This window comes from Pipra filicauda, unplaced genomic scaffold (genome assembly GCF_003945595.2).
Source record: "Pipra filicauda isolate LSUMZ 115617 unplaced genomic scaffold, ASM394559v2 scaffold30_size5312502_pilon, whole genome shotgun sequence".
Taxonomy (NCBI): domain Eukaryota; kingdom Metazoa; phylum Chordata; class Aves; order Passeriformes; family Pipridae; genus Pipra; species Pipra filicauda.
In genome coordinates, this window is record NW_024104432.1 from 4,000,297 (window position 1) to 4,008,070 (window position 7,774).

The following is a 7,774-nucleotide window of genomic DNA, read 5'->3' on the forward strand; positions in this document are numbered from 1 at the left end:
TAAACTAATGTTAAAATCAATATAAATCTATTAAAAGCATTCTGAAGAGCAATTTCCTAAAGCTCTGGAAGGCAATAATAAAAGCTGCCTCAAACACTTCAAAGCAAGTAGTTTGCCAGACAGCTGTTCAGACTGATAGATGATCAATACGCAATAGATGAGCACTCAAGACACATTATCTCATGATAGCAAAGTCAAATAAATACTAAGGATGCACCCCACACTGCAGCCTTTCCTTACTGGGAACACATCTGAAGAGATACCTCAAATTGAAGCATGAGTAGAAAAGATTTTCCAACAAATTGATAAAGTGAATAAGACCAATCTGCAAGACCAGACAGTATTCACTCAAGAGCTCTATGGAAATCCAAAGAGGAAATTGCTGCATGGTTATCTGTGGTGCAGAGCCAACCTGCTGTTTAAATCAGCCTTTGTCAAAAGAATAGAAGCAGTAAATGTGATGCAAAATGAAAAAGTTTCCAGAAATGGCTCATAAAAGGAATGAATACAGACAAGTGTGATTCTGTGTAAGGCAAACTGAAAAGTGTTCTAAAAAAGAGCATCAGACACATCAGAGAGCAAGGTGTAAAGGGGAGGAGTCAAGTATTGCATCTGTAGGTGGAAGTCACGTCTCACAGATCAAGTTCTTTGAGGGGGTCACTGAGTTTTGGGGGATAGTGATCTGAGTAATACCATTCACTTGCCTTTCCCAGTGTGGCAACCTATGAAAAAATTAAATTGTTCTTGAACGAGGGAGAAGGTCCTCTTATGATTCAACAACTGGTTAAAGATAGGAGACCAAAGAGGGAATAAATGACCAGGTTTCACAACAAAGGGAGCCAACCTGCAGGACTGGTTGAGGCTCTAGGATTTAGGACCTCTGGTGCTCAGTCAGTCATGGCTGGGCTTCGCTCAACACACACATTTATTCTAGAAAAGGCATAAGAAGTCAAAAGCAGGATGATTGACTTTTTCTGATGATACCAAACCACCTAAAATATTCCAAACTAAAGCTGTGAGCAAAAAATTCAGAAGGACCTACAATGCTAAGTGGCTGCACAGTAAAATGGAAGACAACATTCAGAATAATATAAGTAATATGAAGTGAGCAATCCTTAGGATACATTCACTATAATGAGCACTGCCTTAGCTACTCTTGTTGGGAATAAGATCCTGGAGCTAGTGTGGGTGGTTTTCTAAAAATGAGAACTTAGTGCTTTATGGGAATTTAAAAAGCAAAGACAAAATTAAAAACCAGTAGGAAAAGGCTTCAGAGCAATATAACATATTTTTGCACATAGCTCCAAAGCACCAATCTCATATAGGATAGAGCAGAACTATAAAAGGCAAGAAAGGGTAACAAGACACCAGAGACAGGGAACAGTTTCCAGAAAAGAAGAGCCAAAATAGGCTAAACCCCTTCATCTTGGGAGAAAAAACAGCAGAGGGGATTTGAGAGAGGTCTCTCAAGTGATGAGCTGCACAGAGAAGATAAATGGAAAATAATTGTGCACCATTTCTCAGAACTTCAAGGGCCAGACACTAACTAATGAAATTATGAGACAGAGAGTTAAAGACAGAAAAAAAAGGACATTTCTCTCACAAATGAGTTATGAACACTAAAAATTACAACTTAGTACAAATGGGTTTAAAATAATAATGGTGGCTAGCTCTAGCAGGGCTGCTAAATACCAGAATCCAAACTCAACTTTTAGTTCAGGAGACCCCTTAGATGCTGACTGCCGGAAGCTGGGATGATGTACCATGGGTAGGACTCTGCACTCAACATGCTTCTTGCTTTTTTTTTTTCAGTTTCTTACAAACTTTCTTTTTTATAAGTCCAAGACATCACGATCCTGGATTCCCATGACCTTATTCACTAATATACCTCTGAAGTAATGCACCCCAATGTGAAGTTCAGCCTTAGTGGAAATAAGCTGCTACATGAAATTTTGTGGAAAAATACCAAGCTACAATATTGATATACTCTAATAATAAATTCAGCCTATCTGATGAATGATTAATACAAGAAAATAATGAACTTTAGCAGATCATAAGACCTCCTTCATGAAGATGAGCCTCTTTGGGAATCCTCTACCTTCTCAAAAACTCGATTTCTCCACCATTGTGGTGACAGCCCCCTGGAGATGTGGGAACATTAGCTCATGTAAATGAAGCTTTCAGGGGTAACACTCTTCCCTTTTCACCATTAAAAGCTCTTTTACATCTGGAGCATCTGACTAGAGACTTTACAATAAATATGCATCTAATTGCACTCTTTTTCCTGTGACTACTAAGAGCCATGGGGAATTCTTGGGACCTCACCAACCACAGTCAACAGCCACCACTGAAAAATCTGGCAAACAAGTGCTTGCATTACACTCACCCACAAAAGTAAACTTCCACCAAAAATCCATAGGTTCTAACTAAAAGAGAGACTCTCCTCTACCTATGTTCTATTTAAGGTCCACTGTCCTTTTTCTAAAACAAAAGAATATTGAGTGAAAGACTTAAATATCCTCACATCTCATCCTTTTTTCTGTTTTTTTTGTCAAGGGACCCAAAACTCTAAAAGGCGAATCAGCAAAGCCCAAAGGATGCCCAGTGCACTTGGGGAAACTAAGTTTGAGCTAACTAATGTTGATCCTGGGCATCCTGTTGGTGCTGTAAGGCAAAGGCACCGCAGCGAGGAGGTGGGCTGGGGCAAGGAAGGACCCAGTACTCCTGCTTGCCAGGATCCACAGGAGACCAGGAACACTACAGGGAAAAGCCGACTAAAGGAGTTTTGGCAGAGCTGGGGCCGCACCTCATGTCCATCTCCACACGCAACCCCTCTCCTGACCACAGGAAGAACCTCCCAGCCTCAGACAGGTCCTAAACAAATAGGAGGATTTTTACTGGTTTTAATGCTGGATGAGGTCAGATCGAGCTGAAGCCAGACCAGCTGCCAGTGCAACTGTGCATAAATCAGTGGATTGGCTCACAGATGGAGAAAGAGTTGAGGTTTTTGCAGGTCCTTACCCAGCTGCTCAACCTCCCATACATCTCACATCCAAGTAATTTTGGAGCCAATATCTGCTCCTTCTGAAGTCAAGGGATGAATTGTCCTTGGCCCTGATGGCCCCAGGGTCGCAGAAGGGAGGCACTGAGGCTTTGGTTTGGGTAATGCAGTACTTCCACTAGGGCTAGGCTGAGAAATTCAGGCTTTTTTAATTTTAAACAAATTCATGTTTTTATAAAATTGAGCCTCTCAGCCTGCAGCAGAGTGCCTCCAAACTGATTTCCAAGACTGTCAAGGACCCAGTGTCTCCCACCAAGAAGTGCATTGATGTATCAGAAAATCAGATACCTGTTGGGGATTCAATGATATTAGGGCCAGAGGGATCCTGTAGGATTATTCAGTCCAGCTTTCCACATAAAATAAAATCACACAATAACTCCTGCACCAAGTCCCCAGCTTAAACTCTAACATATATTTTTAAAAAGCGTCTAGCTTTTCTTTGTGCAATTCAAGCAGTGTAGAGTCCACTGTTCCTTTATGTAACATATTGCAAAGATCATTATGTTCGGCATAACTGCTCAGCTCTTATCACAAGCCTCATTTGTTCTGCTTCTGGATATCACTGACTTCTTTCTGATGGACTGGAAAGCTGCTGGACAGCAGCAATATCCTCCTCATGGAGACGTGAATGGGCCACGAGCACCTCACCCTTTGCTCTTTGTTGAGATACACTGAAAAAATATATTTTTCAGACTTTGGATCACTGTTGCAGAGGAGAAGAGAGGAGGAAAGGAGAGGTTCGGAGAGGAGAGGGATTAAATCTCATCATTCAGGCTAAGAGAATAAAATTAAGCCTCAGACTGTCATCAGCACTTTTCCCTCTAAGTGCATATTGACTGTATCAAGTAAAAAATAAGCATTTAAAAAGAAATAAAGTTTTTAAGTCAGTGACAGATATGACTCCAATTTACACTGTGTGTGAATAATTCTCATTTCCTACCTCACTTCGCTATCCTTCCTCAGTTTCATATTATCCAAGAGGACTATCCCATAATCCTGCCCATGCACATTTGCCAAGTCTCCAAATAGCTTTAAAAAACCCCACTGATGAGAGACCACCAACTTTACGGGTTCTTACAACTCCCACTGTACATTTTATGGGCATTTAGCAATGCTACAGGGTTTTCCTAATGCTGGAGAAATTTCACTTCTCTTCACTAATAATAGACATGTGTTTCAGCAGCCTTTTCTCACTTTTCCTCTCCTCGCCTGCCTATATTCTCAAATTGCTGCTTTTTAAGATGTATTTTTCATAGAACTATAAAAACAGAGCCATTTTTTCCAATTTTTTTCCTTTTCCTTTTTATTTTTTTCTCAGATCAAGGACTGGACAAAACCTCTAGCCTGCCAAGCTTTTTCTTTATTTCTTTTTTTTTTTTTTTTTTTTTTTTTTTGGTTGTTGTTTAAATACTTCACAATAAAAGAATGTGCTCCCAACGGAATTTTTACTGCAAAAAATGAAAAGTTCCCCCTTTCTCCTTTCTTATATCTTACACACTTCGAAACACATACTGGAATTCTGAAGCCTCCCGAGGAAGACGGCTGCTCACATGCTGTCAGACTATTAATGATAATGTCAGAGTACATGACACGTATTTAAACATTAAAAGAAGAAGGATTAGGGTTGCATCTCAGTCTCGCTTTGATGATTCAACTTTATGTTGATATCCTCAGCATGCCACTTGCGATCAGACTTCTGGTTTTGCTCTTCAACAGCATTTTAAAATAATTCCCCTTGCACAAGGAGGATGTTGGAAAATGTACATGAGAGTAGATGTTCCTTTTTAACAAGTGCAGAGCTCTGGTTTTTCACAGGGTTTGAAGTGTGTTCTGGTTTGCAGAAGTACAAACTGTCACCAGCTGAATCACCTCTCAGAAATGCTCAGGATGCTTTCCTGGGGGAGATGTCCTGTCCTTCTGGCTCGCTTGGGAGACATTTTTCTGACACCCACCTGCAGCATGCCTTTCCCCCATCGCTTATCCTGGGCACTGAGGACAAGCCTTTAAAACACCCCAACTGCACCTACAACTAATTCTTGCCACTTAGTATATTCTTTCAATTTCCTTTTCCTTTCTACTTATTTATCTTTTTAAAAAAATACATTGTCTGAAGACACATTCCGGGGTCTCACAGTCACTTCTTTCAACTGCATCAGTTTTTATCAGGGCAGAGAGCCACCCAACAAGGTGTTTCACCCACTGTCAGAAGGCAGTGGTGCTGTGGTGATTTAGGGCATGGTGCTGTGGTTTCAGGGAGAGCTCGACCCTGTACTGGACAAAGTTAATCCATGACTTTGACTAGCACAGTGCCAGAGGATGCTGAGATGAGAGGTTAACCCTTCTCCAGTGATTTTTACCCAGTACTCTTTTGTCCTTCACAGGGAACTGGCAAAGCATTTGTTTCCTTATTTATAGAGTCATACAATTGTTTAGGTTGGAAAAGACCTCTACGATCATCAAGTCCAACCATTAATAATTCCAGCACTGCCAGGGCCACCACTAAACCACGTCCCTAAGCACCACATCTACACATCATTTAAATACCTCCAGGGATGGTGACTCCACCACTTCCCTGAGCAGGCTGTTCCAGAGCTTGACAATCGTTTTGGCCGTGAATTTTTTTTTTAATATCCCACAGAAACCTCCCCTGGTGTAACCTGAGGCCATTTCCTCTTGTCCTTTATTTACCCTCGAAGGCAGAGGTATCAGAGTTGCACGACAAGCTTCTTGGCTGGTGCTTCTACTGAAGCTATTTTCTTGGTGGGCATCAAAGCAGAGAAGCGACCCCTTTCCCACCTCACCAGCGTGCAGCTGTGGCCACGCCACCACGTCACAAAATGCCAGGCATATTAAACAGGACTGGGCTGGGACGGCTTTGCTCACCTCAAGCACAGAGAACTCCAGAGCTGGCAGAGGGAGGATATGGAAGAACAGCAAGAAGAAGGCAGGGCAATGGGACAGGACAGTGACACCATCAGATGGGCTCTGCCATAGATGGAGTGTGTCTATGTCCTTCAAGTACCTGCCTTACCCATATCTGTGAAAAACAGACCCATAGGACACCGCAGGACTGACAAAATGATGCAACTCTGAGTGCAGACAAGGTTGACATAACATGTTCTGCAGAAAGGAAAGGTCAGAAGCTTTGCTACAACTCTTAGCTATGGTCCCGTTACTCTGCATTACTCCCTCATAGCCAGGTGATTCCCTCCATCTGTTTTTCACCTCATGCCATTTTGCAGCAGAAAGAGCTGCTGCATCCATATGGCACAGAGCAGTCAGCACCACCTGGAGAGTCTTCTGCATTTGCTCCTGAAAGCCATGCTTCTCCAGTGGCATGGTACAAGGCTGGAAGCATGCTGCTCCTAGCCCAAATACCAGTGCCAGCACAGCCACACTGCTTTGATTTCCAGAGGCCAGGTGGTCTCTATGAGCTCAGGCATGGCTTCCCATCTTCACTGCACGTGGAAAGCATGCCAGTGGTTCTGGGGCTACTGTGGCACGCATTGAAGAGCTGGGTTTGCTCTTCAAGAAACTCACTGTTGCTTAATTGAAAAAGTAACTCTCATCTAAATAACGTAGGCTGACAGAAAAGATTGCATGGACCCTTTCACTGCAGTTTAAATCTGTCTCTCTTCAGTTTAGTCTCAGGCAAGCTTCAGTTTCAATCACCTTTAAGGCAAACAGGAGCAGCCCAATCGGGTGGTAACAAGAGAGTCCACACACAGTTTGCACAGCTTTCACTATGGAAGCAAAAGCGGGTAAATGCAGTTGATGCAGGTTTGTAGGTGCACAGTGTCTGTCTCCTCGGTTGGCAGCTGTCTCTCTGTACCCTCTAGGAAAGGGGAACAGGCAGGGACGGGCTGTGTGCACCACACAGTGCGTCACTCTCGGGGACAAGGACCATCGTGACTCAGCCCTGACTTGGGCCTCCCCAGCCATCCTGCGATACCCATAACCACAAGGATACTAAAAGGAGAGAAGGGGAAGGTCTGACAGGAGGTTATGTGACTAGGGACACTCAGGTTTAGGTTTCTTCTTGGAAGTGCTCCGTAATGCAGTGACCGCCAAGGGAGCAGCTACATAAGCAGCGCCCAGAAGACACACATGCCTTAAGGCAAAATGAGAAAAAAATTGTGAAAATGGCTGCAAATATCTTTGATTTTAATGGGCTTCATCTGTTTACCACCCAAAGGGATTTGGTCCATGGAGTTAAGCTGGAAGAGCAAAGGGGATTTTAGGTAGGCAGAATTTAATGGTTGAGACTGTAATTTTGTCCAAGATCTTGGGTTTGATCCTCCTCTTTTGAGAAGAGCCACTAAATGTTTAACACAGGCTTCCACTGAAGGACAGACCCTGCTGGAGGGGCTGGCGCTACTGCCACTCACGGGGACATTTGGGAGAAACCCAGTCAACTGAAAATCCCTTTGTTGGCTCTCAACTTTGAGATTTAGAGGAACTCAGATGAAAGATGGAGAAAATAGTCATTAAGGCATGCCCTAGCATTAGCAGCAATAATTCACAGGTTCTAGCTGAGGATATCAGGGCGGTTTGCCAGCACCACCACAAGGCAGGGGGTGCTGCTACCCACACTGGGAAGTCAGGCACTTCTGAGTTCAACTGACTCACCTGAAATCCTTCTGCAAAAGAAAATCAAGCTGCAGTGATACCTGGGACACAGCATGTAACGGAGGAGGCAGCACAGCTGTTACA